Raw genomic sequence first — 20,663 nt, forward strand, 5'->3', positions numbered from 1 at the left:
AGAAAGACTTAATTCCTCGGATAACTTATTGGTGGTTATCAATACAAGAATATGATATTCAAATCAACATCATCCTGGGGATAGAATGAAGCACGTAGAGGCTTTAAGGCGTAATCCTAACTTATTGTTTATAAGTAGTCTTAGAGAGACACAAAATATTACAAATTCTATAGGCCAAAATGTTATTTTTAATATCAATAGTATCTCTAAGGACGATTGGTTTTTAACAGTTCAAATACAAGATCAAACGCATAAAAATATAGATCAATTAAACAATGGAAATGCTTGCAGTAAAGTCAAAAATAATCATATTACAAAAAATAATAGGTTATATAGAAAAACTCTTAAAGGTGAAAAGTTGGTAGTTCCCTCGTTAGCCAGATGGCAACTTATGTAGCAATTTCATGATCAAATTGGTCATGTAGGACTGAAACGTTGTGAGGCGCTAATTAAATCTGATTAATGGTTTGCGAAGATGACACGTTTCATTAAAAAATTCATGTCTTTCTTGTGCATATAGCGAAGGAGAATATGGAAAGCCCTCTGGGAATCTTCATCCTATACCAAAGCCCACTGTGCCCTTGGACACAGTTCATATTGATAATTTAGGCCCTTTCAGTAGAACTAGAAAAGGTTATCAGTACATATTAGTAATTGTAGATACATTTACAATATACACAGACATGGAGACGGCGTCGAAAGAAAGAAAAACGTCGGCGTTGGCTGGGTTGACGTTGACATTTGTTGTTTTTGACGTTAGCGTTATCTTTGACACTTGTTAGAGGTACATTTGTAGTATAAAGTAATAGTATAATAGTAAAATTATGTTCCTTTTCATCCTAAAAATTCTGAAAAAAATCCTAAAATGCTATTTCACCGCCCTCTACACTTTCTTCCTTGACGCTATTGGGATCGCACTCGATTTTGCCCGCTTGTTTTACATGTTGTTTAGTTTTTCATTGTTTTTTGTGTTTTCTGTTTTTACCTTGATCGTCGACTCTGCGGGGCCTTTTGCCCTGCGTCCGTCGAACCATCAATATTTTAACTTGCTAATGTCTATATATCTAAGAAGTTGTTGTATTTATGAATATGAATGAAAGCGTGTTTTTATTCTCTGTCAGAAGAAAAAATAAAATTTGCTAAACCCAGCAAATAATTAATTAGTAATTTAGCAAAAGCATTTTAAACATGGCGCTTAAAGTATATAAAAGTTACCGGATGAGATATCAGGGATGAGATATCAGATAGATCTTTGAGCGTGTTCATGCTAAAGCGCAACTAAAGAATATATTGTAAAAAAATGTTATTATTCTATAAATGATTTATCTTAGTGAAATAATAAGTAAATAATTTTAAAACAGGATTCACTTTTATGGTGGCACCAACGTGAATACATATACCCAAAGCTGTTTCAGGCTATAAAAACTCATCTATGTAAATAAGCCACTTCTGTACATTGCGAAAGAATGTAATACGACACTTGAATGAATTGAATATGTGAATTTAAAATTACAGTAAAAGTATTCAAAACGTTACTAGAACAGACTTTTCTTTTTTCCGCGTTGCAAAGAACAATATACAAAGATGGAAAATGTAATTACGCAATTTTTATTTTCACCTGAACAACATTGTTGAAATAATTGTAGATAAACGTTTCACAAATTTTAAACAATTAGAGACATCTCTATTTCCAAATATTTAATGTGAGTGAATGTGAGTGAGCCATTGACGAACTCTGTGATAAATTTTACGAGTCGAAACGTAGGACTTACCATTTAAACCACACCTTACAACATTAAACTATGTATGTCTTCTAAATCTATTGAGATTATCAATACTATTCGAAAAACTAATAAACATGGTTTGTATATATATAACATACAAATTGTTATTTACATGTACATTACTTGGTTTTTTTTCCGCTGGAAAAACGCATTATGCATTTCCTCCACGGGAACAGTTTGTCATATCGCCGAAATCCGAGGCGCCGAGTGCGTACCGAACATCGGAATACCCACTAAAAAACCAGCGGTACCCTTTCCGTCTTAACGAGGAGCGCCACGGGATCGCTTGCACATGCTACCGCGACGATTACTTGATTTGCCTAAGAGTGTCAGAATAGGTATTACGACCTTAATGAATGATTTGTTAAATGAAACGGAATTCAATGCTTTTTATGGAGAAAATTATGTTTTTATTCCAGATAGAGGTTTTCATGACTGCATGGGTAACAACTTTTACGTCCCAAGTTCTAAAAATCTATGAATTTAAAAAGGGCTTGTCTAACATATTAACTAAATTTTATTACGTTGAAGTGTCAGCCATAAATATAATAAAATGTATTCTGATGAACATAGAAATGGTTATTCTGATGAACATACAAATGCTACAATAGATTTTTGGGATCTAAACGAACGTTTGAAACCATTTAATGAAATTGCAAAACAATATCTCAAAGTTCCTGGGACCTCGGTTGGATTTGAAAGTTTTCTCAGCCACTGGTTATTTTTTTATTTTATTTTTTCAACCTTTTGCCGTCCACTGCTGGACGAAAGCCTCCCCCATAGAACGCCAACCATCCCGTCATTTTATTTTTATTTTATTTTATTTATTTTAAGGACCACTAGTAGCTACTACATGTTTTAATGACAAATGTAAAACAATTTAGTGAAAATAGCTAACATGTGAAGCTTTTTAAAGTAGCCACAACAATTACAATATTTGTTTTAAAAATACATTAACACATAATTATAGCAACATGAGTAGAAAGATTAAAAAAAAAAAATAAGTCCAAATTGGTACAAATTAAAGATCATAAAAAAATAAACATGCACTTAATAAAATTAAAATTAATAACACAAATAGTTTGAAATTGATATAGGTACAAATTAAAATTAAATCATTAAATTCATGCAAAGTTTACGTTACAAAAAATTACTAAAAATATACTAATTAATACAAAATAAAATTAAGATAACATTATTTATTATTTATTTATTTATTTATTATTTATTTGCATCTCTCAACAATTCTAGCGCCCGTTTACGATAAATCATGGCAGAGTCATTAAAAATACCTAGATCTTGACAAAAACCATTGTACAACCGTGATGATCTAGGCATTGGTGCATTACATCTTAATTTCGTTTTTGATATTCTGACATCAAAAGTGCCCAGAAAACTACGAACATTGCGCCTTGGAATACGATAGTATATCTTTTCAAGTAAGTAAGTACAGTCGATCTCGTTACGAATTATCTTAAATAGGAAAGAGAGATCTAATAATTGTCTGCGTACAGAGAGACTATCCATATTAAAGTCTTTCAAGAGATTGCTGTAATTTTTATTAGATTTATTGTATGAGGTTTTTCTGTTTCTGGATAGATGATATACAAATCGCTTCTGTATTCTCTCTATACGCAGACGATGTACATTGTAACAAGGATTCCACACAACACTACCGTACTCCAGTACACTACGCACGTAAGCGTTATAGATTATTTTTTTCGTGTTATTCGTGAAGTGTTTACCATTTCTAATTAAAAATCCTAACGTTTTGGAACTTTTCGTAATTATTTTATTGAAGTGCGGGACAAAAGTAAGCTTGTCATCAAAAATGACACTGTCATTACTGGTTATACATGTATTTTAAATGATACGCGTAGTTCACTAAAAGCTGAAGCTGTCGAAATGCTTTGCTTTATGAACCAAAATCAGTGGCCTTTAGTCCTCTAACAAGGACTAGGTTTTTTTATTAAAAGTAGATAGATGGCTACTATTATTGTTCAATACTATTATTTTTTATTATCGTTTCATTCGCTACAAATATTATGTTAGTTAATATCGAGGTAAATATTTATTTTGACTAATATTAGTAAGAAGAATAGTTTTGATTATTTATAAAAAGTGAAATACGGTATTTTTAATGTTTTATTATTGTTTTTTATATAATTATATTTATGTTATCAAGTGACAACTATAATTGTGTTTATATGATTCGCCAGAGCGGATAGCAATGCGAGCGGACACCTCCACGGTATAGCACCGTTACACGCTCGACCACCAGAGAGGCGTCCTCTACCCCGTGAGGTCTTGCTCCTCCTGGTCGGCGACCATCTGCCCGGACGCGGGCATAGTAGACAAAGATTTCTTTGGGCCAAAATAAATGACACGGCAAGATGACTTGCCGGGGAGGAATCAGCCTAGCTAAAGGGGCAACCCCGAGGCCCGTACCCAGACTGGCTGTGGGCCAGTCAGGAGGAACCCTCACTCGTTGTAGAGATTTGATTTATGCCTATATATAGACTTGCGGAGAAAGTTTGTCAAGTTATTTTTTGATTTGATTTGTTCGTTTGAAATTTTTCAAAACACTCTATCTACTTGCTTAATCTTTTAATTTTGAAAATAAAATGCAATTGTTCAGTTTAGTTCGATATTTTTGTATATTTATGGATTCCAAAGATACATTATTGGAAGATGTAATGAAAAATGTAAGACTTTGTCGCACAATTAACACTACCTGTGTTTTGTACACAGAGAGATTCTTTACGAGTCCGAAGCGAGAAGAACTATTGCTGGAAAAAATAGCGGCATTTTTTTATCTGGAACAGCAATGTCAATAGGTTTGGACCAGTAGCGAAGAAATTGAAGAACGATAAGGCATTAGAAAAAAGACAGTGGGATGAAAACGCAAGAGACGATAAAAATGTGTCGTACAATGGACCACAACATCCGTAACAATGCTGTCTACATGTTCACGGAGCGCTCTTACAGATACCTGCAAACGGTGGTGTAACAAAGAAAATAGACGTAGCCCGGCCAGTAGCAGTCAGAAAATACAAAACCTGCATGGGTGGAATAGATTTGTGCGACAAGACTAATTGCTTACTACCGTGCAATGCGAACAAGAAAAAGGACAGTAAGAATTTAGAAGACAGTAAGACGTAGCACGGAGCAGAGATAATAGACGCACTGGAGGCCCAGACCGAGGCCGAAAGAAGCGCCAGCTCCGCACTGATAACGACCTTCGAAGAGAGGTAGACAGCCCGAAGGAGGAGTTGAAGGTCCACCGCCTTGAGTTCACGGAGATATGAACAACGACGGCAAACGAGGTGTTGACGAGCACGGCGCGTGACTCGCAGACTCTGAAGGAACTAAAAGCCTCTATTATTTCGACAGGCGCGAGTTGACCAACAGTCAACTCACGGCTGTCGAATATTGAGGAGCGACTTTCCCCTGCGAGGGTGCACCGTCCCTACTTGCGGCGAATGAGAGGTGCGAGTTGGTGTAACGTTTCGCACCTACCCCACTGGCGAAGTCCGCAGTAAGGCGACAAGCCGGACACAGACTAGAGCCACAGCGCTAGCCTCGATCGCTGATGCATCGAGTGTCCCCTCGTTACCCGCGACGATTCGGAAACCCCGGTCTAGGAGCCGTTCTGCTGGCTTAGCTTAGTTGACATTTTACCATCGTAAACAACAATAAAAATTAATAGAATCTACGACGGAACATTAGAAAAGTCGATTTTAAACGAATTAGAAAGGAATAGAAAAGTCGTAGACAAGTTGACAACCGTTCCAAATGATAAAATGAAATGTTATCGTTTCTACGATATTGATCGCTTACTCCATATAAATGGTAGCCAAGTTACAGTTTTGTCAAGCGCTAAGGAAACGATGTCGAAGTTGTTGAACGATCACTAAGCGATCTCAAAGACTTAAGAGTTAACGTTAAAAAAATGGCGTCTATGTGGTGACCGAGAAGTGTTTTGTTTAGTTATCATAATTTTGGACTATTTATCATTTAAAATGCATATGACGGCGCATGGACGCGTCATCGATATGTCAACGTCAAATTTGAGAGCGACTCGGATGTCACAGTTAAGTCAAAGATCAAAGTCACACTGGCGGAGCGTCGTGTCTATGGCAGCGGGGCGGCCATCTTATTTTCAACAATTGTTGTCTGTGGAACGAGAGCCGCAAGCGCACCATGTCTGCGCGGAATCACTTTTAATCTGCGTGAATAGTGTATGTCATAAACGTGATCAAAGTTATTATAGAGATTGATTAATACCGCCTGACTATGAAGGATTGGTTCATCAAATTTAGTACCAAATTTATTTTTTTAGATGCCTCCGAATGAATGTTTGTTTACATTTTGTTCAAAAGCAACGGAGTTATGCAACCAGTACCACACACGAGTATTCACAGGAAGAGCCTAAAACCGCATTGTTGCATTTATCGTTGGATGGCATAGTTAACTAAGTAAATTCGTGAGAATTATAACATTTAGAGTTTAGACAGTAAAAAATATGTATTTTCAATTCGTTTTTATTCGTTCTTATTGTTTATAGTATGTATTTATATTGTATACTTGTAAATTTATATGTATTAATAATATAATTTATTTATTGATATATATATATATTAGGGGTATTTTATATTAACATTTATTAATTAGTTTGTTTAATCATAAATAATTATTATCTTATTTATTATTAGATCACCACCTACCTCATATTCTATGAGTTATCACTTACTCCCTTGGTTGAAACAAATTTAACAGATCATTCGCCCATTTTATTTTATTCAAGCATGGTAGATTACAGAGAGTTAGATAATAAACCTCAGATTAAGGTCAATGTTGATTATATAGCTATACGATCCTATCTAAAAGATTGTTCATGGGATGATTATTACCAAAGTCTTGATGTAAACTGGTGTGCTAACTTTCTAATAAATCGAATACAATACACGTTAAAAACATATACGGCTTATAAAAAAGTTGCTAAACGGAAAAAACCCCTTAAGCCCTGGATTACCCTGGGAGTAATTAGGTCATTGCGTAAAAGAGACAGTATACATAAGCAGCTTAAAAAACACAATAGTGGTCATTTCAAAACACTATACATAACTTATCGAAACTGGTGCACTAAAATCGTTAAATCACTTAAACAAGAATACTATCAATTACAGTTGCAAAAAAATACTAAAAATAAAAAAGAAACTTGGCGAATCATCAAAGAAATTGGTAATTTAAATAATCAAACAAAAACATCATCTGATCTGCTTAAAATTAAGGACAACTATACAGACTCGCTTAATGAAGTAAATAACTATTTTACTTCTATAGGATATAACTTAGCAAACAATACACTTAATAAGCTAAATAAAACTGAGACTGAATTAGCAACTAATGTTCAAACTAACAGTGACAATATATCGCAATCAATGTCACTTTTCTTGACGGATGTATATGAAGTTAGTTCAGTAATTTCGAACCTAAAGTCTAGATGTGCAACTGGCTGGGACAATACAACTAATGATTATTTTAAAAAATTAAAAGATATACTTACTTACTTACATCTATGTAATATTAGCTTCACAAATGGCGTTTACCCTGACTTGTGTAAAAAAGCAATCGTATCTCCTATCTTTAAAACAGGTGCTACCAATGCCCCCTCCAATTATAGACCAATATCACTGCTCTCAACCTTGTCAAAATTCATTGAAAAATTAGTAAACAAGCGTTTAACAAAATATCTAGAGTCAAAAAATCCGCTGGCAAGCAATCAATATGGATTTAGGCCTAAAACTTCTACTGAAGATGCAGTGATGGAATTAACTTCAAAAATAATTAACCATCTTGATATGAGAAAGAGGTGTATTGGGGTATTCTTAGACCTACAGAAAGCATTCGACACAGTTTCAGTGCCTATTTTATTGAGTCGCCTTGAAAAGCTAGGTATTCGTGGAGTGGCACTAAATTGGTTCAAAGATTATCTAAATAATCGTAGTCAGATTGTTAGGGTGAATGGAATAACGAGTGATTCTATGTCCTGTAATTACGGTATTCCTCAGGGCAGTACCTTGGGCCCAACGCTATTTCTAACGTATATTAATGATCTTTGTAAAATCAACTTAAATAATGGCGAATTAATAATGTTTGCTGACGACACCGTCCTAATCTTTCATGGATCAACTTGGGAAGATGTCAAAAGAACTGCCGAAAAAGGTTTATCCAAGGTTACTGCATGGCTAGAAAATTCATTATTATCCCTTAATATAAATAAAACGAAATATATATGTTTTTCTATAAACGAACTTGGTAGCCCAAACACTTCATTCACATTGAATACACACACATTTCCTTGTAATCTTCACCCTGACACTCCACCTAATTGCAACTGCCCCTCTTTAAGCCGCGTTAAAACCATCAAATATCTTGGTATCATGATTGATGAACATTTAAAATGGGATTCTCATATATCTCTTATCTGTAGTCGTATAAGAAAACTAATTTTTGTCTTTAGAAACCTACGCACAGTAGCTAATTTTACCTTACTTATTAGAACATACAAAGCACTGGGAGAATCACTATTAAGTTATTGCATATGTGCTTGGGGAGGTGTTGCACAAGTGCATTTAACCAGACTAGAAAGAGCTCAGAGAGCAGTATTAAAGGTACTTTTGGCACTTCCAATTCGCCACCCAACCACATTATTGTATGATACAACTCAAGTATTGAATGTCCGTAAGCTATTCATATACCAAATAACGCGCAGATTCCATAGCAGTGAAGGTTTAATAACACAGATTAATGATAAAAGACTAAATAAATGTCCTGTTCCATTTTTTAGGACAAGATTTGCCCAAAGATCCTATAATTACCTAGCTCCTAGAATATTTAACATATTGCATGCCAAGCTTAACATTAGGAAATACACAAACAGACAATTAAAGCAATTCATCTTTAAGTACCTTTTGGATTTAAATGACACAAATGTAAACAGTTTATTTACACCTTTAAAATTGAATTAAATGCAATACACATACACACACACACACATACACACACACACGTACCAACGCTACCATAAGCATGGACGTCTTATTTACTTTATTTTATATTTTGTATTATTTCTTACATCCCAGCTTATACATTTATTTTTATTTTTTGTTCATATAAACGGGAGTGGAGGCCTGGTGTCTTGTAGAACAGTTTATCTATTGCAAGTACCAGTCTTCACATTAATTAGCTGTTATGTAAATGTTACATTTTACTTTATAAGCTTTTTGTGAAGAAAATAAATAAATATATTATTATTATTATGTTGTTTCAGAAAATAGTTTATTTCGAATCATTTGATGTCTCTGGGATTTATTTCACGAATGATATAAGTTGATAATATCTAACACCAATATGTCCACCATTGACAAAAATTATTTTTTATACAAAGGTTTAGTAAAAAAAACAACGAAAAGTTCTAAAAGTTTTCAACATAAAATATGTCCACTTATTTGCTTTAAAAACCACAATTAAATTTCCTTTTTTTTCAAAAAAACATTATGTCCAGAGAGGCATTCATAATAGAATACAATATGTCCAAACCGTCCATTCAAATCAATCCGTTCGGCTAAGATGGCGGTTATTATTGTTTGAATTAATGACTGACTTCGTATAGCTCTGTGATTTAATTTAATGTTAATTAGTTTTTATTGATAACTATGGAAAATAATGTTAAATATGTTGACCCTGATAAAACTAGGAAAAGAAGTAAGATAGAGACGCAGCAGAAGAATGCAGAAAAAAAAGCAAAAATTGTAAGTCAAACTGTAATATTACTAATAACTAAAAGGATATTGTAATTGTTTAATAAAAAATAATTAAAATAAAAAAAAAATTTGTTGATCTATGTAATGTAGGAATGGACTTTATCTGATATTACTATTTATTTAAATGCACAGAATGTTAATTTGTTCAAATATAAGCTAGGATATAGTTAATAATGGTTTAAGTTATTTTAATAGTTTAAGTATTTAACGTAACTTCTTATTATTATTAATTAATGAATTTAATCATATTTTGTTATAACAATACATTTTCTGTCAATTTTTTTTATTTAAAATTGTCTACCCTTTTTACTGTGTGAAATTTGTTAAATCTTATTTGAACTGTATGTTCTTTGAGTAATAATAAAGATCATTAAACTAAACTTAATTCCTTGTTTTAGATATTCTGCAGCTGGTTTACCTAAGAGGCCAATATGCAATCGAAATCAAATCGAAAATGAAAAACGCATTATGCATTTCCTCCACGGGAACAGTTTGTCATATCGCCGAAATCCGAGGCGCCGAGTGCGTACCGAACATCGGAATACCCACTAAAAAACCAGCGGTACCCTTTCCGTCTTAACGAGGAGCGCCACGGGATCGCTTGCACATGCTACCGCGACGATTACTTGATTTGCCTAAGAGTGTCAGAATAGGTATTACGACCTTAATGAATGATTTGTTAAATGAAACGGAATTCAATGCTTTTTATGGAGAAAATTATGTTTTTATTCCAGATAGAGGTTTTCATGACTGCATGGGTAACAACTTTTACGTCCCTAGTTCTAAAAATCTATGAATTTAAAAAGGGCTTGTCTAACATATTAACTAAATTGTATTACGTTGAAGTGTTCAATAGAATATGAGCTTGGTGTTCTTGTGACAAGCGACCGATTTCTGTGCACACGATGTTTTGTAGTACGATAACGTGATCTAAAACGAGTGTGACTTCTAGAGCGACCCCGAGATGAAACGTGTGAAATACTACGTGACCGAGATCTCGCTTTACAATACGAACGACGCCTTGCTTTATCGCCTAGACCGCGCCTTTCGTTATCACTCGAGTCGGACCGTGACCCATTACGCAGATCACGACGCCGCTCCTGGCTGCTAGTATAACCATGTCCACGGGATTTACCTCGCAAAGTGCGCCTACTGCGACGTCGACGTTGTTGCCGATTACGTGACCTGTCAATAGATAATTGCCGATCATGGCTACGTGATCTGGATCGTTCCATCTTAAATTTAACACTGACACAGTTAAACAAAACTCAAACACAATAAAAAAGAAAAAATAATAATCAAGTGGGTAAATCACTCACTATTCGAAAAATAAAAAAAAAATGTTTTACTGTACGTGGGCGGAAGAAGTCCTCAATCCCATTTCTGGTTTTAGGGTCAGAAGTGGAAATAGCTTTAAAAAAATACAAACTTATTGCAAACAATGTTTTATAATTTTTAATAAGTAAGAAAATAACATAACCGTTTATAAATCAAAGTTTAAACAACATAAAAATAGTGGTTGATTACACACAGAACAAGTAATTAACAATGAAATGGCTCAATAAGAGCTCCAACTGTCACGACTGCTGATAAACCAATGTGTTCCATGCCGAATTACCACTCCTTTTATATGGGAATTTGTAATAAGAATTGGTAGGTAGATCGAAATTAGGGTATTTGTTTATAATATATATATATACCTTTTTTATTATATATAACTTTTTTGTACATATTAGAGATGGGCCGAATGTGGATTGAAACGAATACGAAATTCGGCCGAACATTCGGTAAAAATAAAAAAATCAGCGGATTGCAACATTGATGGATCGCCGCGACAAAATATTTTTTTTATTCCGAGTAATGCACCGATGATACGACGTCCCTTCCTGGCGGAATTCGTAAAAAGGAGCGAGGATATCGGAAATTCAAGCAGTGATGATGAAGTCGTTCGGACTACACAGAGATTCTCGCCGTCTACCCATAACTAAAATATATACAGAACCAGCGGCGGCATTAGGGGGTGGCGAACAGGGCAATCGCCCGAAGCCTCGCTCTTGCAGGGGCCTCGCAAACCAATGATTGCGATGAAATGAGGGAGCTGGCAAACCAAAACCCCCCTCGTCTACGTGCAGGGTGTCCTCGCTTGCTTTATACCCAAAAGACTGAAGACAAAAGACAAAGAGGGTTCGCTGTAGAAAGCGAGCCCGCCAGCCAACCAGTTTTAGAGTTGTAACCAGAAGTGTAGACAAAATGTATTAAGATAAGATAGTTATTAAAAGAAGGTATTATAATTTTAAAAAAGAGAACAGTACGGATCACGCCTTCCAAAAGAAGAGGTGAAGAAGGCCAGCTGCTGCGCTGTAGCTTTATATTAGTTAATATATTGTAACCATCTAATAACTACTGTAACACTCTGTGCGTCAAGAATTACATTCCATAATAAATCAGAAATAAAAAAAGCACGGGCAACAATGAGCCTGTCGGTGTTTTTATGAAAACAATATGTCCTTGTGAGAACTCAGGCTGTTTCAATATTTAGACATTCTGATTATGGGGTTGTTTTGTGATAAATAATAATACCCTATTGTTGGCTGGTGGCATGGTTAGTATTTTATTATTTTTATATATTTACTTGATTGTAGTGGAAGTGTGGAAAATCAAGGGAATGGTTTCGGAACCAAAAGATATTTTTTTAATTAAATGTTGCAATGGCATTATGCAAAATTATACATCCGAAATATAATAGCAAAATGGCCAGCTATGATGATAGCAAGATGGCCAGGCATGTACGTGACGGTACAATATTTAATGGCTCACCATTGTATGTTCAGTTTGAGCGTGACGCACCTTTGTCAATATTATGTGCTAACCCACGCAAATTTAAAAAACAAGCAGCTTATAATATAGCTCAAATTTCGAGGAACCCTGTTGAGCGGTTTTTTGGTGTTTTCTAACGCAAACTTCATTGCTTAAATAATGGATGAGGATTAAATATAGGAAATATTCCACCAGTTATTGTGGCACGCGTGCTTCACAACGTTGCATTTTCTAGACAAGATAATATACTGATTGAAGAGGACACTAATTTAATTCGCGTCGAGGATCTACACATCTAATCTATAATTTTATTGTTACATCATCAATTTGATACAAAGTTTACTTACTACGAGAACAAATCGGAACAAATATTTTGTTATAGTTTTTTTTTTCATTACCTTTGATCCTAACTGATACTTCACTCACTGTTTCTACAAAAAACAATTTAAAAAACAGCAAAACTATGCTAATAATAGTTAGAACATAGAAAACCATTTTAACTATCATTACATAATAACAAAAAAAATAAAATCCAAGAGCTAATTTCTTCATTAGAGCCAATTGCCGATGACTACCTCCTGAAAAAACTGTTTTTTAGCTGACCGTATGAACACAGATACGGGAATGGAGACGGCGCCGGATGCCTCTGTGAAGCTTATGCTCACAGACTCCGACGACAGTGACTACGGTACCGATGGTGAAAACCAATGCCGACCGCCGCGGTAAGAAGACGACGAGCGGGCTCGCTAAGGCGAAGACTCTGCTCAAGAAGAAACAGGAGGAGGAAAGGGAGATCGCCTTCGAGAGGGCGCTCCGCAGCAGGGTCTTTAAGAAGGTGCCTGCTGACGCTTCAGCCCACGAGGTGCAGACGACGCCTACACGAGGATCACGAAAGACGAGTACCCGTCCACTATAATAGAAGTCCTCAAATTTGAAGGGATGCTATATTGAAAAGCTAAATGAGTCTGCAGCCTTTTAGGGTATAATTGAGACACTGATTTTATGAAGGGAATGTCGCTGGATATCTCGTATAATCAATCTTTTTTAATTTTATATATACTTGATATATTACATTACAAAGTAATATAATATTGTTCGGTGGACTCAACCGAGGAATTGTTACTGATTTGGAGTTGTTTGAGGCTCTGCTGTTTTGTGGAGGAGATCGTACTGCATTTATTTATTTGCTCACTCATTGAGACTCATTTGCTCATTTGCTTCTTCCGCATGAGTAGGCTATACTAATTTAGGGGAAATGCATATTAAAACAACTACTGATAAATCTATTAAAAGAAAGCCATATAGACTAGCTTATTAAAACGCAATAAATGAAAAAAAAGGTTTTTATATAAAATAATTAATATAAATTACGATGGAAACCCGAGCGGCGTTATGAAGCAGTACCGATGGCTTGTGCCTACGCGCCGTCCACGATCGTCGCAGCGGGCAGTGACCTTTTACTTGCGTTACCCTTCACTAGTGATATATTTCGATCGCCCTAAAAATAATTGTATTCTCTATGTAAATTTATGTTAATGCGATTCCGATTATTCCTTCTGTTCTGATTACTGTGATTGACTTTATATGTATGTTAGTGTTCTCTCTACTCCTTTTGACTGTATTGTGTTGTGAATTATATGTGAATTATATGTAAATTATATGTATATGTATGTAAGACGTAGCACGGAGCAGAGATAATAGACGCACTGGCGGCCCGGACCGAGGCCGAAAAAAGCGCCAGCTCCGCAACAATAAAAATGTACACGGAATAGCACCAATACACGCTCGACCACCAGAGAGGCGTCCTCTACCCCGTGAGCTCTTGCTCCTCCTGGTCGGCGACCATCTGCCCGGACGCGGGCATAGTGGACAAAGATTTCTTTGGGCCAAAATAAATGACACGGCAAGATGACTTGCCGGGGAGAAATCAGCCTTGCTAAAGGGGACAACCTCGAGGCCCGTACCCAGACTGGCTGTGGGCCAGTCAGGAGGAACCCTCACTCGTTGTAGAGATTTGATTTATGCCTAGACTTGCGGAGAAAGTTTGTCAAGTTATTTTTTGATTTGATTTGTTCGTTTGAAATTTTTCAAAAGACAGCTATCTACTTGCAATCTTTTAATTTTGATAAAAAAATGCAATTGTTGAGTTTAGTTCGATATTTTTGTATATTTATGGATTATAATAATCTAAAATTTATGGATAAAATAAAATTAATGGATAGATACATTATTGGAAGATGTAATGAAAAATGTAAGACTTTGTCGCACAATTAACGGTAGCTATGCTTTGTACACAGAGAGATTCTTTACGAGTCCGAAGCGAGAAGAACTATTGCTGGAAAAAAATAGCGGCATTTTTTTATCTGGAACTGTAATGTCAATAGGTTTGGACCAGTAGCGAAGAAATTGAAGAACGATAAGGCATTAGAAACAAGACAGTGAGATGAAAACGCAAGAGACGATAAAAATGTGTCGTACAATGGATTACAACATCCGTAACAATGTTGTCTACATGTTCACGGAGCGCTCTTACAGATACCTGCAAACGGTGGTGTTACAAAGAAAATAGACGTAGCCCAGCCAGTAGCAGTCAGAAAATACAACACCTGCATGGGTGGAATAGATTTGTGCGACAAGACTAATTGCTTACTACCGTGCAATGCGAACAAGAAAAAGGACAGTAAGAATTTAGAAGACAGTAAGACGTAGCACGGAGCAGAGATAATAGACGCACTGGCGGCCCAGACCGAGGCCGAAAGAAGCGCCAGCTCCGCACTGATAACGACCTTCGAAGAGAGGTAGACAGCCCGAAGGAGGAGTTGAAAGTCCACCGCCGTGAGTTCACGGAGATGTGAACAACGACGGCAAACGAGGTGTTGACGAGCACGGCGCGTGACTCGCAGACTCTGAAGGAACTAAAAGCCTCTATTATTTCGACAGGCGCGAGTTGACCAACAGTCAACTCACGGCTGTCGAATATTGAGGAGCGACTTTCCCCTGCGAGGGTGCACCGTCCCTACTTGCGGCGAACGAGAGGTGCGAGTTGGTGTAACGTTTCGCACCTACCCCACTGGCGAAGTCCGCAGTAAAGCGACAAGCCGGACACAGACTAGAGCCACAGCGCTAGCCTCGATCGCTGATGCATCGAGTGTCCCCTCGTTACCCGCGACGATTCGGAAACCCCGGTCTAGGAGCCGTTCTGCTGGCTTAGCTTAGTTGACATTTTACCATCGTAAACAACAATAAAAATTAATAGAATCTACGACGGAACATTAGAAAAGTCGATTTTAAACGAATTAGAAAGGAATAGAAAAGTCGTAGACAAGTTGACAACCGTTCCAAATGATAGAATGAAATCTTATCGTTTCTACGATATTGATCGCTTACTCCATATAAATGGTAGCCAAGTTACAGTTTTGTCAAGCGCTAAGGAAACGATGTCGAAGTTGTTGAACGATCACTAAGCGATCTCAGAGACTTAAGAGTTAACGTTAAAAAAATGGCGTCTATGTGGTGACCGAGAAGTGTTTTGTTTAGTTATCATAATTTTGGACTATTTATCATTTAAAATGCATATGACGGCGCATGGACGCGTCATCGATATGTCAACGTCAAATTTGAGAGCGACTCGGATGTCACAGTTAAGTCAAAGATCAAAGTCACACTGGCGGAGCGTCGTGTCTATGGCAGCGGGGCGGCCATCTTATTTTCAACAATTGTTGTCTGTGGAACGAGAGCCGCAAGCGCACCATGTTTGCGCGGAATCACTTTTAATCTGTGTGAATAGTGTATGTCATAAACGTGATCAAAGTTATTATAGAGATTGTATACCGCCTGACTATGAAGGATTGGTTCATCAAATTTAATACCAAATTTTTTTTTTTTAGATGCCTCCTAATGAATATTTGTTTACATTTTGTTCAAAAGCAACGGAGTTATGCAACCAGTACCACACACGAGTATTCACAGTAAGAGCCTAAAACCGCATTGTTGCATTTATCGTTGGATGGCATAGTTAACTAAGTAAATTCGTGAGAATTATAACATTTAGAGTTTAGACAGTAAAAAATATCTATTTTCAATTCGTTTTTATTCGTTCTTATTGTTTATAGTATGTATTTATATTGAATACTTGTAAATTTATATGTATTAATAATATAATTTATTTATTGATATATATATATATATATATATATATATATATATATATATATATATATATATATATATATATTAGGGGTATTTTATATTAACATTTATTAATTAGTTTGTTTAATCATAAATAATTATTATCTTATTTATTATTAGATCACCACCTACCTCATATCCTATGAGTTATCACTTACTCCCTTGGTTGCCTGCAAGAAATCGCTATGTAGCGATAATCTTAATCTGTTCGAACGTGGTCAATTCGCTCCATAGTTTTTAAAAATACAATTTGGCTCGCCGGATACTTGACTACTGTGTTTTGAAAATGGTCAACAATTGACGTATAAAAAAAAACAAAAAACCTGATAAATAGTTTGGATACGACATAATTAGTAAGTACTTACTTGTTATTTTGTAATTTCATAAATAAATAGTAGTAGTATGTACCTGACCAATCAACATATTACACACGACAACTGTATTTATATAATTTTACAGTTATCATTGGCAATTCACGCGCACCCATGACCACCAAGAATATTCATGCGTACATTTGGACTGAAGATGAGACTAAAAGTTCAAATGAGATTTGTTCCGCACTGTATCACTGTAGGAATTCTATGGACATGACTGGAGTGAGTCGAATAAGGGTAGTGTCAGACGGCTGCGGAGGCCAAAATAAAAATTCTATTATTATATGTATGAGACAGGACACTCGTTCTTGCCTTCGGACAGAATTTTGCGCCTTAAATGAAAAAATAATAAAGAAAAAAGAGAATATAATTAATCCAGGTGATTATAAAAAGATTATAAGTGAACACGAAATTGTTTATAAACTAGCGACGGAAGTACTAATATATGACAGCATGGCGAATACTTGGTTATGCAAAACAGCAGTACTTGGTATTGTATTGTTGTGCTCCGGTTTGAAGGGTGAGTGAGCCAGTGTAATTACAGGCACTAGGTACTTAACGTATTAGTTCCCAAGGTTGGTGGCGCATTGGTATTGGCTGTTACTGTATATATCAGTAACGGCTGATACTAGATCTACAAAAGGTAGGATAATATGTAGTATATAAATATTTTTTTTTTTTATTTAAAAACTTTTTGCCCACCACATTGAGTAGTATGACAAAAGGCGGACTTAATGCCTAAAGGCATTCTCAACCTTTAGGCTAAGCGGAAATTCCTTTAAGGCGGTAATTAATAGTCGAAAATATACATATATTCAAATATAACAACAAAGAATATATGAATAATATATACGTATATATATATACACACACATACACATATATACACATATATGAATTTCGTTAAGGTCGGAATAACATACGTCTGCATAATCAAGTATGGGAAAGACCAAAGCCTGCACAAGTAATATCTTAGTTTTGATGGGATGGAAATTTTGAAGTCGACTGAGACATCTTAACGTGGCTGTAACTGAGCGGCTGATTTCAGATATGCATGGACCAGCTTAATGTGGAATCAATATGAAGACCAAGGTCTTTTTACATGATGGCGGTAAGGAATATCGATGTCATTGAATAGAACGGGAGGCAAAGATGTTAAGCCCATTAGTGACAAGGCGTGAGCTACCAATAACGATCGCCTGACATTTAGATGGATTGACCTTTATTCCAAATTTTTGACACCAAGTATTTACACTAGCCTATTAATAGTTGCAACAGCATCATTTATATCATCCAGTCTGGTTTGACAATAGAGCTGCAAGTCGTCGGCGTAAAAATGATAAGAGCAGGTGTAAGGAGATTAATAAACAGAGAGAAAATAAGAGGAGATAAAATACCACCCTGAGGCACGCCAGTTTGAAGAACTAACCAATCAGAGAGAGATTGATCCAATCTAACTGCTTGCTTGCGGCCGCGAAGATACGAGGAAAACCACTCCAGAACTGAAGGTGAAAACTTGAGATGCTCGAGTATAGCAAGGATAATATCATGATCAACCATGTCAAAGGTGTTGGAGAAGTCGATTAAGACTAAAATGGTGACCATTCTATTCTCCATACCATCCCGAACATCCTCCAAGAAGAGCGGTAGTAGTGCTATGACCGGACCGAAAACCTAACTGAAATGGACTAAGAACATTGTTGCTATAAACAAAAGAGGTCACTTGTTTGTAAACCGAGCGTTCGAGAACTTTGGACAAGAAGGGAAGAATAGAGATTGGTCTAAAATCAGTTAACTGGCTTGGGTTAGAAACTTTGGGAAGAGGAATGACAAAAGCCTTGCGCCAAATTACAGGAAACATCCCGGATGACATCGAAAAGTTGACAATGTGAGTGATAGCAGGCAGTACTATATTTAGAATAGAGATAATCTTTGATCAATTGATGCCATCAAAGCCAGTAGCATTGGACTTAATTGACAATAAAATTTTAGTAATTTCATCATCAGTTACTGGAGAGAATTCAAAGTTATAGTTAAGTTATAGTTAAGTATTACCAGAAACAGTAGCCAAGGCTCTAATTCCAGAAATCGTCCTTAATTGAATATCTGGGTTTAAAAGCGTAGTCGAGGAAAAATGTTGATTAAAATCACTGGGTGAAAGTGATGAGAGAACAATTTTTCCTTTACGCTTGTTGAGACCCATGATTTGAAGGAACTTCCATATAGTGGCCGTAGAAGCATTGGAGATATTACTGTGGCAGTAGTGGCGCTTTGCTGTTCTCACCATCATATTACACCTGTTACGAGCAACTTTATATGATTCCCAATTTTTAGCACTTCTGTCGTTTTTGTATCTCCGGAAGGCGCGATCACGACGTGTCATGGCCATACGCACCCCATTTGTTATCCGCGGTGCAGGTGGTCGTCTTATCTTAACAGGTCTCAGTGGAGCATGTTTATCGAACAGTGATAATATGGACGAGTTAAAATGGGAGACTTTATCATCAAGTGATGAAGAATTGTATACCATATATAAGTCTAGTAATTTAGCGTCCCTTATCATAACTTCATGTTCGATTTTATCAAAATTGTGCATCCACACAATTGGAGATTTCATTTTAGGGGGTTTCAGTTTATATACCAAATACAAAAGGTCATGTCAAGAAAATCCGGAAGTCAATAATTGACCGTATTTAAAAACATCATCAATAGAGGAAATGAAAGTTACGTCTGTACAGTACTGTGCAGTACTGTACATATGTAGGACCTGAAGGAAGAATGTACAGATCGATTGAATTCACAAAGTTAGAGAGTCGAAGAGAGCGAGCATTAGATTTTAAAAGGTCAGTGTTAAAATCTCCCATGATAATAATGTGCGAGTAATTCGAAGAGAGATTCAAGATCAAATGAATTCAGCAGTAACAGAGTAAGCTGAAGGAGAGGTACATAAGATGGTATAAGGTATCTCGCTACGGAGATAAATAGCCACGCCTCCACCACCTCTACCTGTTCGGTCATTCCGTATCAGAACAAAACCAGGAAGGCTATAAAGGTTAGAACTGAGTGAAGGTTTAAGCCAACTTTCTGATATGGCAATGGCATCTAAAGGAGCATATGAAAATGCGCCTATGAAATCAGAATAATGGGAAAGTAAACTTTGAATGTTTGAATGGCAAACATTAAGAGTGTGAGAACAATTGAGAAGGGAATTGCAAAGCAGAGAACCAAGCATTTCAGGGACAAGACAATCATCTTCACTAGAAGAGGAGCAGCTACTGCATGCAGACAAAAACACCTCGTCATCATCATCAGACATAATGCACTAAATATGGCAATAATAATATATATATATATAACAATATATACAAAAATATATAACAATAAGTATAAAAATAAATAACAATATATTTAAGAATATATAACAAATATACAAAATAATACTAAAATTACGGATTACACTTTAAGCTAGTTTTCTAATATTAACTACAAAAAAATTCTGCTTGTCCTGCCAGCAAATAATAACAATATTTAGATGTATACACTAAACCACAATAGTAACATCAAAAATACAAATATAAAAAAAAAAAAACAAAAGAAACAAAAAGAGAAAAAAAATCCAAACTCGTTTGAATTACTTAAAAAAATAAAAATAACTGTACTAAAATATAAAA

This window comes from Nymphalis io, chromosome 29, assembly GCF_905147045.1.
Source record: "Nymphalis io chromosome 29, ilAglIoxx1.1, whole genome shotgun sequence".
NCBI classification, from domain to species: domain Eukaryota; kingdom Metazoa; phylum Arthropoda; class Insecta; order Lepidoptera; family Nymphalidae; genus Nymphalis; species Nymphalis io.